The following is a 14,756-nucleotide window of genomic DNA, read 5'->3' on the forward strand; positions in this document are numbered from 1 at the left end:
GACCGGTAAAACAGTCATCCTGGCTTGATGACCAACTTACCACACCGTCTTGATCCGGCTTGGTCCTCGGGTCCTCCTGGTCAAGCTCTCCCCCTCCCCCTTTGACCAGATCACGGGCTTAGCAGCAAATTGGTGCGCTGTGCTTAACAGGGGGCCTGTTGTGAATTAGACTTTTTTGGCTCCCTCTTGTGGTCACTGGTGATATTACTCTGGGGTTGTCTTTCCTCAGTTTGGCACCCACCTGGGTCGTTAGTCCAGGGGTGTTGCTATGTAAGCTTCCTGGTTTCTCAGTCCTGTGCCTGGCATCGTTGTAATCAGTTCCTTTCTGTTTGCTCCTGTCTGCTGGTCTTGGATCTTGCAAAATTAAGCTAAGTCCTGCTTCCTTGTTTTTTGGTTATTTGCTTTGCTCTTAGTTTTTGTCCAGCTTGTACTAAATGTGATTCCTGATTTTGCTGGAAGCTCTAGGGGGCTGGTGTTCTCCCCCCGGGCCGTTAGACGGTTTGGGGGTTCTTGAATATCCAGCGTGGAAATTTTGATAGGGTTTTTGCTGACCATATAAGTCATCTTACTATATTCTGCTATTAGTCAGTGGGCCTCTCTTTGCTAAATATCTAGTTCATTCTTACGTTTGTCTTTTCTCCTTACCTCACCGTTATTATTTGTTGGGGGCTTGTATCCAACTTTTGGGGTCTTTTCTCTGGAGGCAAGAAAGGTCTATCTTTTCCCTTCTAGGGTTAGTTAGTTCTCCGGCTGGCGCGAGACGTCTAGAACCAACGTAGGCACGTTCCCCGGCTGCTGCTATTTGTGGTGCTAGGATTAGATATATGGTCAGCCCAGTTACCACTGCCCTATGAGCTGGTTTTTTGTGTTTGCAGACTTGTATGTACTTTTGAGACCCTCTGCCATTGGGGTCATAACAGTATGCCAGGCCAAGGTTGAATGTTTAATGCATTGCAGAAGTGGGATTACAAGAAAGGAAAGTCTGAGTTTTTTTTTTTTTTTTTCTTTCCTCTCTTTTTTCCTCCCCTTTACCTCTGAGTGGCTTGTGCTTGCTGCAGACATGAATGTCCAGACTTTGATTACAAGTGTGGATCAGCTTGCTGCTTGTGTGCAGGGCATACAAGATTTTGTTACCAGTAGTCCAATGTCTGAACCTAAAATACCTATTCCTGAACTGTTCTCTGGAGACCGATTTAAGTTTAGGAATTTCAGGAATAATTGTAAATTGTTTCTATCTCTGAGACCCCGTTCATCTGGAGACTCAGCTCAGCAAGTAAAAATTGTTATCTCTTTCTTACGGGGCGACCCTCAGGATTGGGCCTTCTCGCTAGCGCCAGGAGATCCGGCATTGGCAAATATTGATGCGTTTTTTCTGGCGCTCGGATTGCTTTACGAGGAACCCAATCTTGAAATTCAGGCAGAAAAAGCCTTGCTGGCTATTTCTCAGGGTCAGGATGAAGCTGAAGTGTATTGCCAAAAATTTCGGAAATGGTCCGTGCTTACTCAGTGGAATGAGTGTGCTCTGGCCGCAAATTTCAGAAATGGCCTTTCTGAAGCCATTAAGAATGTGATGGTGGGTTTCTCCATTCCTACAGGTCTGAATGATTCCATGGCGCTGGCTATTCAAATTGACCGGCGTTTGCGGGAGCGCAAAGCCGCGAATCCTCTGGTGGTGTTGTCTGAACAAACACCTGATTTAATGCAATGTGGTAGAATTCAGACTAGAAATGAACGGAAAAATCATAGACGTCAGAATGGGTTGTGTTTTTACTGTGGTGATTCTACACATGTTATATCAGCATGCTCTAAACGCCTAACTAGGGTTGTTAGTCCTGTCGCCATTGGTAACTTGCAACCTAAGTTTATTTTGTCTGTGACTTTAATTTGCTCATTGTCCTCCTACCCTCTTATGGCGTTTGTGGATTCAGGTGCTGCCCTGAGTCTTATGGATCTGTCGTTTGCCAAGCGCTGTGGTTTTGTTCTTGAGCCGTTGGTAAATCCTATCCCTCTTAGAGGTATTGATGCTACGCCATTGGCGGAAAATAAACCGCAGTTTTGGACACAGGTAACCATGTGCATGACTCCTGAACATCGGGAGGTGATTTGTTTTCTTGTTCTGCATAAAATGCATGATTTGGTCGTTTTGGGTCTGCCATGGTTACAGACCCATAATCCAGTCTTGGATTGGAAGGCAATGTCTGTGTCAAGTTGGGGCTGTCAGGGAATTCATGGTGATTCCCCGCCGGTGTCTATTGCTTCCTCTACTCCTTCGGAAGTTCCTGAGTATTTGTCTGATTACCAGGATGTATTCAGCGAGTCCAGGTCCAGTGCTCTTCCTCCTCATAGGGACTGTGACTGCGCTATAGATTTGATTCCAGGTAGTAAATTTCCTAAGGGAAGATTATTTAATCTGTCTGTACCTGAGCATACCGCAATGCGTTCGTATATCAAGGAATCTCTGGAGAAGGGGCATATCCGTCCATCCTCTTCCCCTCTTGGTGCGGAATTCTTTTTTGTGGCCAAGAAGGACAGATCTTTGAGACCTTGTATTGACTATCGGCTTCTGAATAAAATCAATGTTAAATTTCAGTATCCTTTGCCTCTGTTGTCGGACTTGTTTGCCCGGATTAAGGGTGCCAAGTGGTTCACCAAGATAGATCTTCGTGGTGCGTACAACCTTGTGCGCATTAAGCAAGGAGATGAATGGAAAACTGCATTTAATACGCCCGAAGGTCATTTTGAGTACTTGGTGATGCCTTTCGGGCTCTCTAATGCTCCTTCAGTGTTTCAGTCCTTTATGCATGATATTTTCCGGAAGTATCTGGATAAATTTATGATTGTTTATCTGGATGATATTCTGTTTTTTTCTGATGATTGGGACTCGCATGTGGAGCAGGTCAGGATGGTGTTTCGGGTTTTGCGTGAGAATGCTTTGTTTGTTAAGGGCTCAAAGTGTCTCTTTGGAGTACAGAAGGTTCCCTTTTTGGGTTTTATTTTTTCCCCTTCTGCGGTGGAGATGGACCCAGTCAAGGTCCGAGCTATTCATGATTGGACTCAACCCACGTCAGTTAAGAGTCTTCAGAAGTTCTTGGGTTTTGCTAACTTCTACCGTCGTTTTATCGCTAATTTTTCTAGCGTTGTTAAACCTTTGACGGATATGACCAAGAAAGGTTCTGATGTTGCTAACTGGGCTCCTGCAGCCGTGGAAGCCTTTCAAGAGTTGAAGCGCCGGTTTACTTCGGCGCCTGTTTTGTGCCAGCCTGATGTCTCACTTCCCTTTCAGGTTGAAGTGGATGCTTCTGAGATTGGGGCAGGGGCCGTTTTGTCGCAGAGAGGCCCTGGTTGCTCTGTAATGAGACCATGTGCTTTTTTCTCTAGGAAGTTTTCGCCTGCTGAGCGGAATTATGATGTTGGCAATCGGGAGTTGTTGGCCATGAAGTGGGCATTTGAGGAGTGGCGTCATTGGCTCGAGGGTGCTAAGCATCGTGTGGTGGTCTTGACTGATCACAAAAATCTGATGTATCTCGAGTCTGCTAAACGCCTGAATCCTAGACAGGCCCGCTGGTCATTGTTTTTCTCCCGTTTTGACTTTGTGGTCTCGTATTTACCAGGTTCAAAGAATGTGAAGGCTGATGCTCTTTCAAGGAGCTTTGTGCCTGACTCTCCTGGAGTCGCAGAACCAGTTGGTATTCTCAAAGAGGGAGTTATCCTGTCAGCCATTTCTCCGGATTTGCGACGTGTGTTGCAGAGATTTCAGGCTGGTAGACCTGACTCTTGTCCACCTGACAGACTGTTTGTTCCTGATAAGTGGACCAGCAGAGTCATTTCCGAGGTTCATTCCTCCGTGTTGGCAGGGCATCCGGGAATTTTTGGCACCAGAGATCTGGTGGCTAGGTCCTTTTGGTGGCCTTCCTTGTCACGGGATGTGCGGTCATTTGTGCAGTCCTGTGGGACTTGTGCTCGAGCTAAGCCTTGCTGTTCTCGTGCCAGCGGGTTGCTCTTGCCCTTGCCTGTCCCGAAGAGGCCTTGGACACACATTTCCATGGATTTCATTTCAGATCTTCCGGTGTCTCAGGGCATGTCTGTCATCTGGGTGGTATGTGATCGCTTTTCCAAGATGGTCCATTTGGTATCTTTGCCTAAGCTGCCTTCCTCTTCCGATCTGGTTCCTTTGTTCTTTCAGAATGTGGTTCGTTTACACGGCATTCCTGAGAATATTGTGTCTGACAGAGGATCCCAGTTTGTTTCCAGGTTCTGGCGATCCTTTTGTGCTAAGATGGGCATTGATTTGTCGTTTTCGTCTGCCTTTCATCCTCAGACTAATGGACAAACGGAGCGAACTAATCAGACTCTGGAGGCTTATTTGAGGTGTTTTGTTTCTGCAGATCAGGATGATTGGGTGACCTTCTTGCCGTTGGCTGAGTTTGCCCTTAATAATCGGGCTAGTTCCGCTACTTTGGTTTCGCCATTTTTTTGCAACTCTGGTTTCCATCCTCGTTTTTCCTCGGGACATGTGGAGCCTTCTGACTGTCCTGGGGTAGATTCCGTGGTGGATAGGTTGCAGCGGATCTGGAATCATGTGGTGGACAACTTGAAGTTGTCACAGGAGAAGGCTCAGCGTTTTGCCAACCGCCGCCGCGGTGTGGGTCCCCGACTTCGTGTTGGGGATTTGGTATGGCTGTCTTCTCGATTTGTTCCTATGAAGGTCTCCTCTCCTAAATTTAAGCCTCGCTTCATCGGTCCTTACAAGATATTGGAAATCCTTAATCCTGTGTCCTCTCGCTTGGATCTTCCGGTGTCGTTTGCCATTCACAACGTGTTCCATAGGTCTTTGTTGCGGCGGTACGTTGTACCTGTGGTTCCTTCTGTTGAGCCTCCTGCTCCGGTGTTGGTTGAGGGCGAGTTGGAGTACATGGTGGAGAAGATCTTGGATTCTCGTCTCTCCAGGCGGAGGCTTCAGTATCTGGTCAAGTGGAAGGGCTATGGTCAGGAGGATAATTCCTGGGTGGTTGCCTCTGATGTGCATGCGGCCGATTTAGTTCGTGCCTTTCACGCTGCTCATCCTGATCGCCCTGGTGGTCTTGGTGAGGGTTCGGTGACCCCTCCTTAAAGGGGGGGGTACTGTTGTGAATTAGACTTTTTTGGCTCCCTCTTGTGGTCACTGGTGATATTACTCTGGGGTTGTCTTTCCTCAGTTTGGCACCCACCTGGGTCGTTAGTCCAGGGGTGTTGCTATGTAAGCTTCCTGGTTTCTCAGTCCTGTGCCTGGCATCGTTGTAATCAGTTCCTTTCTGTTTGCTCCTGTCTGCTGGTCTTGGATCTTGCAAAATTAAGCTAAGTCCTGCTTCCTTGTTTTTTGGTTATTTGCTTTGCTCTTAGTTTTTGTCCAGCTTGTACTAAATGTGATTCCTGATTTTGCTGGAAGCTCTAGGGGGCTGGTGTTCTCCCCCCGGGCCGTTTGACGGTTCGGGGGTTCTTGAATATCCAGCGTGGAAATTTTGATAGGGTTTTTGCTGACCATATAAGTCATCTTACTATATTCTGCTATTAGTCAGTGGGCCTCTCTTTGCTAAATATCTAGTTCATTCTTACGTTTGTCTTTTCTCCTTACCTCACCGTTATTATTTGTTGGGGGCTTGTATCCAACTTTTGGGGTCTTTTCTCTGGAGGCAAGAAAGGTCTATCTTTTCCCTTCTAGGGTTAGTTAGTTCTCCGGCTGGCGCGAGACGTCTAGAACCAACGTAGGCACGTTCCCCGGCTGCTGCTATTTGTGGTGCTAGGATTAGATATATGGTCAGCCCAGTTACCACTGCCCTATGAGCTGGTTTTTTGTGTTTGCAGACTTGTATGTACTTTTGAGACCCTCTGCCATTGGGGTCATAACAGGGGCCAGTTCAAGGTAAAGAGGGGACAAAGTTCCTGGTTAAGAGAATATAGTCCTTACTCAGTGACCGTGGTGGTCACTCCTGACGCCTCCATTGACGCCATGCAGGGCTCACTGCCCTCTTAAGGGATGCGGAACAGTCCATTCACACTGTACAGGTGCAACCGGCACAACTCACATTTTTCCTTAAAGGGGCCACGTCAACCAATGCATGGCTGCTGGCTACTGTAATGGGCCACATGCAGACCCTGTACCACAATATATGTGTGAGATGAGGATCCGCTTGAGGAGTCGCCACTGTTCTTTCTGCTCCACACCCCCTCCAGCGTCGGTCCCACAGCTCTCGGAGTTTTCGGCTCTGCTGTTACATTTGCGGCCACCTCACTGCATCTAGGCGCCGCTCTCTTCTGCACATCTGCCGAGACTGCGGCCGCGGCAACCGGCCACTCATCAGGTGGAGCCCTCTGCGGTATGTTGTCCTCCTGGTTGGAGGCCTTCTGCACAGCCACCTCATATGGCCCTCGGGGTCCCTGCTCTTCAACAAAAGTAACGTGGTCCTGCAGCTGAAGGGCACCTCTGGAGACCACGGACCCAGCATTCATGTAGACCTTTTTTCCTGTCTGGGTCTCCTGAATGAATCCATATCCTTTGGCCAGGTGGAGGTGCCGGACCACTACACTGGTCATCCGGCCAGCTGCAGCTCCCCTGCCGGGGCGCTTCAATGCTCTGACAATGCGGCATCCGTCGCTCTCCACTGGCCGCTTGAAAGGATGCCACTCTCTCAGCTCCTCCAACCTCCAGGCCTCGAAATGCAGACCCGTCTCCACCCGGGCCATGGATCGTCTCCAGTCCTGGTGGCCGATGCCACCATGGAGAGCTGTGCTGCGCCTTTCCATACCAGCAGGTAATGGCATCTCTCTTGCAAACATGCTGTCTGGTCTCTTTGGGTTCCACCCATTCGTGGGTGGGGACACTTCCTGCAACTCCACCCATTTCTCCAGATCCTGCTCCAGGGGCGGGAGCTCTCTCTGCGCCCGCACCCATTTCGGGCGGGCATCCATCACAGTGGGGTGCGGCCTTCTTTGGCGCCAATTTTCTCACATGACTCCGACGAAAGGCGGCACCCTCCTGCACTTTCACGTCACTGACCTCCATCTTCTGGCCAGTGTTCGGCTTGCAATCACTGTCTGCTGCCATCTTTAATTCCTTCATGACGGGCAACAAATCACAATTCTCAGGCTCAAAGTCACTGTCAGCCGCCATCTCCAATTCTTTCATGGCGGTCAACAATACACATATCTCAGGCATTTCCTCCATCAGTCTCGGGATTGCAGGGCTGCTGGGGTCGATCATGCCGACTACGTCAAATGTAACAAGGTGGCATGGGTTGGTAGTCATAGCCGAGTCCACTAGGTCACAGTCAGTGAGCACCCCGGCCACTTGCACTTGAAATGACAGTTCTAGTCCCAGCCACGGGTCACAGTGGGTTACCTCAGACATCTGGCTCCTGTCCATGCTGGAACGGATGCACCACGCATCACACATTGTAGGGCCCAACAGTGGCAAGTTGTATTTAATAAAGGCGATGAAGAAAGGAAGGTACAATTCCTGTGCTGTCCCTATCTCCAGGAATGGCTACAGCAGCAGAGGCAGTAGCTCCAGACAAATTACAGGAGCTGCAAGTCTCTTGGGTAACTCCCAGGCAGATCCCAGAAGCTGCAAGTCTCTTGTGGGGCACACACAGTCCCTGTGCCTGTTGCCTGACAGTCCACTGGCAGCTCTGTTTCCCACCAGGGGTATGGCCAGCTCCCAACAGGTGAGCACACCCGGCCACAGGCAAGCCTGCCTGGGCACTGACCTGCAGACAGGGACTTCCTGTCTGCTTGGAAGCTGCTAGCCCAGCCTCCTGGGTTAACCCCTTCTGTCCCTGCCTCTAACATGTGCTCGGCAAACACAGCACACTACAGTACATGTTAATAACAATACAAAACACAAGGAACATAACAGCACATACATTACAATGATACAGCATAAAGACGTCACAAACACAGTACATCACATGAACATAGCATTAATGCATTAATAAACAGGTACACCGTCAGGCTAACGCATAAGGGACACAGGCCCAGCACTAGGGAGAGAGGGGCAGATGAGGGTCCCCGCCACCTCCTTACAAGTGTGTGGTCCTTTCAAAGATAGACAAGCTGATCCCTTTATAACCCAAAGCAATGAGACAGCATGTTTTGATGTTGTATCTAGGAGTGCATTGGCGCATGACAATTGGCGCAAGTTCTAGCTTCTATCGAGCAGCACCCCCCTCTGGCTGATTGACAGATCACTGGTCATGTACCAGAGCAAATAAACTGTCAATCAACCAGGGAAGGATGCTGCTAGATAGTTCATGCTCTTTTACAAGCTGCTTTGAACTGCTGCTGTAAAAGACAATCCGTAGTCAAACATTAGTTACACACTCTCTCTGTGCTGGCTTCTCTGCTCCAATCCTCCCTACTCAGACAAGAGTGTTTGTAAATACTGTATGAGATTTCTGCTCAAAGCATCTGGAATAAAAGCATGGACTAGGCAGATAAACCAGCACATTCAGAAATGTGTTGGAGATTGAAGGAAGCAAAATAATGTAATTGAGTATATTACAAAGATTTATGTTCTTGTAAATGCTGAGCAATGATTAAGAAAAATGTTTAGTTACTTTCTAAGTTCCAAACAAATGAAGCAGTGGTGAGGAGGAAAGATGCAGTTTTGACTGACGTGACCACTAAAAAGCCAAATAATCTCTAATTGATGGACTGTCGCCAGTCTTTGGTGTCCTCATTATTCTCAGCAGCTTATCTCACACCTAGAGATAATACTTTACATATACAGTATTTCAGAATTTATTTTTTATAGCCTTCAGATCAAAGTCCAGGATGCAGGATGAGAACTGTCTAGACAATATGGAATACCTGACACAGCAACTACAGGCACAGAAACCGCTGCCGCTATGGAAATGATTCATGAAATGTTCCTTCATTCCTTCTATGTGACCATCAGCGCAGGTCAACCCACTATAAAGTTATCAACGTTTAGAAAATTAAAGGAAACTCCTATCTGCCGCCAACTGCAGGAATGTATATAGGGTATTATGTGTACTGGTCTCACCAGACAACACTGTTATATCACAGGTAGAAATAGCTTAGTGGCTCTGATTAATGATCTGTGTATCCCATGTCCATCCATCCATGTGTGTCCAGGGGTGTAACGATCGTGCTCGCAAAGGGTGCACTTGCGACCCGTCCTGTGCAGGAAGGGGGCCCGTCAACACCAGTGCCTACTACAGCTGGATGTCCATCTGAGGATGCACAGTCAGATAAAATGTACTGTGTGGCAGAGACCTGCATCGCAATACACGCCACCAACCAATCAGAGGTCGACATCTGAAGCTGGCAGGAGGCGCGTGGCAGTGACGTCATACATTGCCCATAGTAGGCACACAGATGTCAGCTGCCGGCCTTTGCGCCGGCTACATAAGAAGACACCTCACGTCATGGGAGCGAAGGAAGGTGAGTACATTTTGTTATACGTATCATTCCTTTATACAAATGCATATAATCAGTTTTTCTATGCTTGTATTGATCTGTGGTGTATTGTGATAACTTATCCAACAGCGCCATCTATTGACAAGGTTGTAATTACAGTTTACTTTTTGTTTCATTGCTTACTGTGCAATTTAATATTTAAGGCTCATCAAGGCTTCCGTAGTTTCCCATCAGCCTCTGCATTAGTCTTGCCCTCTTCTTCTCCAGCAGCAATTTTGGCCTCATGGATACTGACGTGCTGATTATCTCTCCCGGATTTTCAGCCCATCTGGTTTTTTACCTCCACATAGCACAGTCAGTGAGTTATTTTCCCTTGTTAGAGCTCACCATGTTGTATTATATAGCTACATATGTTTTATTTCAAAGTAATCTTTTGCCATTACAGATGTTTATACTACCGCCATGTTGTGCAATTACACTATGAATGTCCAGTACCATGCATACTGCTATGTATTTAGATATGCTGTATGCCTTGTACTGACTACTTTCATTTTTTCTCATAGTTTTACACTATCTTATCAATAAAAGTTGTAAAGGATCCCCTGTGTCTACCTCAATGCATCAATAGGAAAGAGTTTAGCTGTCAACTTGCTTTTCTTAAGCACAAAGTTGAGTTGAGAGCAATATGTTAGAGGCTCATATATACCACGATGGAAGACATAGATGAAAGGCAGGATCCCAAGAGGGGGGGGGGGCATATATACCAAGAATGGGCCCAGGATGAGGGGACAACATACCTCCCAACCGTCCCGATTTCAGCGGGACAGTCCCGCTTTGGCACCGGGGTCCCGCTGTCCCGCTTCGGGCATTTAAAATCCCGAATTTGCGGCCGCCGGTGAAGCCCCGCCCACTTCCGGGACGTAGAGAGAGCCTGGTTTTTTTTTTTTTTATAAAAGCTGCCTCCTGACCGCCCGCGCAACACCCCCCCCCCTCCCGCCCCCTGTGCGGCGCTGCCACGCTGAAGGAGAGAGCCTGCAGCAATCAAGAAGAAAGGTCAGCGATTCACTACCTCTGGCTGTGTGTGCACGGAGCTCCGGCTTCTGCTCTTAGCTGCTATCCCGGCAGAGAAGGAGAGACGGGGGAGGTGCCGGGATAGTGCAGAGCTGTGAGCAGGAGACTGAAGACTTCAGCAGAGAGCTGCACATGGACATCAGCCGCCCCTGCATCACAGAGGAGATTGTGTGTGTGTGATGTGTGTGATGGCTGCGTGTGTGTGTGTGATGGCTGCGTGTGTGTGTGTGATGGCTGCGTGTGTGTGTGTGATGGCTGCGTGTGTGTGTGTGATGGCTGCGTGTGTGTGTGTGATGGCTGCGTGTGTGTGTGTGATGGCTGCGTGTGTGTGTGTGATGGCTGCGTGTGTGTGTGTGATGGCTGCGTGTGTGTGTGTGATGGCTGCGTGTGTGTGTGATGGCTGCGTGTGTGTGTGATGGCTGCGTGTGTGTGTGATGGCTGCGTGTGTGTGTGTGTGATGGCTGGGTGTGTGTGTGATGGCTGGGTGTGTGTGTGTGATGGCTGCGTGTGTGTGTGTGATGGCTGCGTGTGTGTGTGTGATGGCTGCGTGTGTGTGTGTGTGTGATGGCTGCGTGTGTGTGTGTGTGATGGCTGCGTGTGTGTGTGATGGCTGCGTGTGTGATGGCTGCATGTGTGATGGCTGCGCGTGTGTGTGTGTGTGTGTGATGGCTGCGTGTGTGTGTGTGATGGCTGTGTGTGTGTGATGGCTGCGTGTGTGTGTGTGTGTGTGTGTGATGGCTGCGTGTGTGTGATGGCTGCGTGTGTGTGATGGCTGCGTGTGTGTGATGGCTGTGTGTGTGTGATGGCTGTGTGTGTGTGTGTGATGGCTGCGTGTGTGTGATGGCTGCGTGTGTGTGATGGCTGTGTGTGTGTGATGGCTGTGTGTGTGTGATGGCTGCGTGTGTGTGTGTGTGTGTGTGTGTGTGAATGATGGCTGCGTGTGTGTGATGGCTGCGTGTGTGTGTGTGTGTGTGATGGCTGCGTGTGTGTGTGTGATGGCTGCGTGTGTGTGTGTGATGGCTGCGTGTGTGTGTGATGGCTGCGTGTGTGTGTGATGGCTGCGTGTGTGATGCATTTGTGTCAAAGCTGCATGTGTTTGTGAGCTGCGTGCGTGTGAGCTGCGTGCCTGTGTGTGAGCTGCGTGCCTGTATGTCATTATACAGTCTGGAGCATCATGTGCGGTCATTATACAGTCTGGAGCATCATGTGCGGTCATTATACAGTCTGGAGCATCATGTGCGGTCATTATACAGTCTGGAGCATCATGTGCGGTCATTATACAGTCTGGAGCATCATGTGCGGTCATTATACAGTATGGAGCATCATTTGCGGTCATACAGTATGGAGCATCATGTGCGGTCATTATACAGTATGGAGCATCATGTGCGGCCATTATACAGTATGGAGCATCATGTAGGGTCATTATACAGTATGGAGCATCATGTGCGGTCATTATACAGTATGGAGCATCATGTGTGTTCATTATACAGTATGGAGCATCATGTGGGGTCATTATACAGTATGGAGCATCATGTGCGGTCATTATACAGTATGGAGCATCATGTGTGGCCATTATACAGTATGGGGCACTGTGTGGCCATATTTTTTTGTTTATAATTATTGTATATGAAACAGTGTGATCGGCAGTGCTAAATGGGTGTGGTTGGGATGTGGATATGGGTGTGACTAATTCTGAATGGGTGTGGTCAGAGGCGTGGCCTAAAATTTGCCGCGGCGCGCAAAGCGCGCCGCAAACTTTGTCCCTCTTTCCCATCTTCAAAAGTTGGGAGGTATGGGGGACAAATATACTAGGATTGGACACATATACACCAGGAAGAGGCCCAGGATGAGGCACATATATACCAGGATGGGGAACATATATAAAAGGGAGGAACACAGGATGGGAGGCATATATACCATAATGGGGGACATATATCAAAGGAAGGAACCCAAAATGGGGGGCAGGGCCAGCGTCAGCACCCGGCACACCTGGGCAAGTGCCGGGGCCCTGAGCAGACGAGGGGCCCACTCGCCGTCAGGGACACCAGCGTGCGCAGTGGACGCTCCATGAGACTGTCTGAGATCGGGCTGTGAGCTCTCCATGAGACGGCACAGACACGAGTGGGACTGTGCGCTCCGTGAGACAGAGGCTGAATGACGGATATAGGGCTCTGAGCAAGGGGGCTGGCAGCGGCTGGAGGAGCAGTTCATGCCAGGCTGTGGCTGCTGCAGGCAGTGAGGGTGGAGCCGCGGAGCTCAGGCTCATACACCCGGTGCCGCCGCTCTTCTCACCCAGCAGCTGGGGGCTTCTTACAAGGAATGCGCCTGCACCCAGCACTTACTAACTTGCACTGCCACTGTTGTCACTGATAGCTGCTGTAAATAGTGACCCCAAACAGCGCCATATATGTGCTGCGACTCCCAATTGTCTGCACCCCTGTATCGTGTGTGATCCTGTAAGTGGGAGCAGACATAGTCCTGTGTCTGTGTGCACCCCTATATATCTATATGCACCCCTATACGCCTGTCCAATGTGTCTGTGTGCACCCCCATATATCTATATACACCCCTATACGCTAGTCCTATTTGTCTGGGTGCACCCCCAAATATCTATTTGTACCCCTATACGCCTGTCCAATGTGCCTGTGTGCACCCCCATATATCTATATGCACACCTATACGCCTGTCCTATTTGTCTGTGTGCACCCCTATACATACCTGCAAGTCTGCGAATGACACAAGGCTTCACATGCAAACTGCAGGGACCTTTTAAACGTGAGAAATTAACTGCAAAGTCCTTGCTGTGTTTATAGATACCACATTGGCCCCTTGTTTAAGCACGAGGCTGGGATGTTTGGCCAGAGGCCTTTGTGGGGGGGCTTGGTTTGGTTGTGGGGATTGCATGTTTATTTTCAGTAAAGGAAAAGTGTTTTGCTGGAAATGACTTCTCTTTCTTCTGATTATCAGAGATATCCAGGAACAAACAGATGGTTGGATTCAACAATTACTTTGAGATCCAAGACGTTCTGCAATTAGAGTACACTGCATTACAAGATACTTCTGAAAACCTGAGTGCACGAAACAAGGTTGTATAGAGGCCACAACTCTGGTTGAGTCCCCAAAGGAACTATGGCTTTTCTTACAGTCATTACAAGGTGGGCAACTGTCCCCTTAGGCTCTTGACTATCATGTCTCTTAAGGGGCTAAAACACCTTCAACCCATTCTTCTGTCTCCCAACTTCATCTTTCGAGAATGAGAGAATCAGAGTTCCCATACACAACAAATTCTTTGTGTGTTTTGCTGAAATCAGTGGATTTCAATTGCTTTTCTCTGATATACTGTATATTGTGACTTTACAAGGAATTAAAAAAATAAGAGGAGAATGAGGGTGAAAAATTGGGTTCTCCTATTTTATGGGAAGTGTGGTGGCTACCTTATTAGTTGTGAAGGTGCACTAAGAAGTCCCTCTACGAGATTGAAACTGGGGAGCAAATAGCACAATATAGGGTTATATCTGTGATATAAGGTATTAAAATAGAGAGGTGCTTGCTTAAATGTGTGCAATTGCAATAATTTCAAAGTGTGAACCAGCTGCTGCAAACCATGAGTCACAGACCAGAAGGTAGCAGTATGGTGGTAGGCAGTTTTTAAACCACAAAATAAAAAACGCTTTTATTCAATTCCATCTCCTGAGTCCATTCGTGGTATATTACCAGCAGAGCAACAAACCCCCCCCCCCCACCTACCTCCATACTACTAACAAGCCCCTCTAACTTACTTGTTTTGCAGATTTCGCTGCTTTCCTACTCGTAGGACAACATCCAGCTATCTTCTGGGTAATACGGTGATTCCCTTCTTTATGGTGGACCAGGAAGAAGGCCCTCTATCAATTCTGGTCTTATACAGCTGCCTTTTGTTTCTAAATTATCTCGATAAATTCTCAACGCGTGCCACCTTTTTTTCCCCTCCAATGTCTCATGCCAAATACAGACTTGGATAAGAAAATGACTGATCATCCTTTCTGTCATTTCCTAAACAGTTCTGCCCCCAAAAAACATTCTCTCTGTATAGTACCTCCTTATGTCATTTAGATCCTCAACACTACGAAAAGTCACCCATGCAGCCGCCTTACCCCACTTCTACTATATAATTGTCTAAGGGTCACTTCCGTCCTTCTGTCTGTCTGTCTGTCACGGATATTCATTGGTCGCGGCCTCTGTCATGTAATCCAAGTCGCTGATTGGTCGTGGCAAAACAGCCAGGACCA

At 48.3% G+C, this 14,756-nt stretch overlaps 1 long non-coding RNA gene across 1 annotated transcript; it reads left to right on the forward strand.

Moving 5' to 3' along the window:
- Positions 1 to 9,684: 9,684 nt before the first annotated feature.
- Positions 9,685 to 14,445, forward strand: LOC143807328 (uncharacterized). Its single transcript, XR_013221705.1, has 3 exons — positions 9,685 to 9,775; positions 13,456 to 13,643; positions 14,279 to 14,445. It is a non-coding gene; the product is annotated as an uncharacterized LOC143807328 (long non-coding RNA).
- The last annotated feature ends 311 nt before the right edge of the window (positions 14,446 to 14,756 follow it).

This window comes from Ranitomeya variabilis, chromosome 1, assembly GCF_051348905.1.
Source record: "Ranitomeya variabilis isolate aRanVar5 chromosome 1, aRanVar5.hap1, whole genome shotgun sequence".
In the NCBI taxonomy this organism is placed as follows: domain Eukaryota; kingdom Metazoa; phylum Chordata; class Amphibia; order Anura; family Dendrobatidae; genus Ranitomeya; species Ranitomeya variabilis.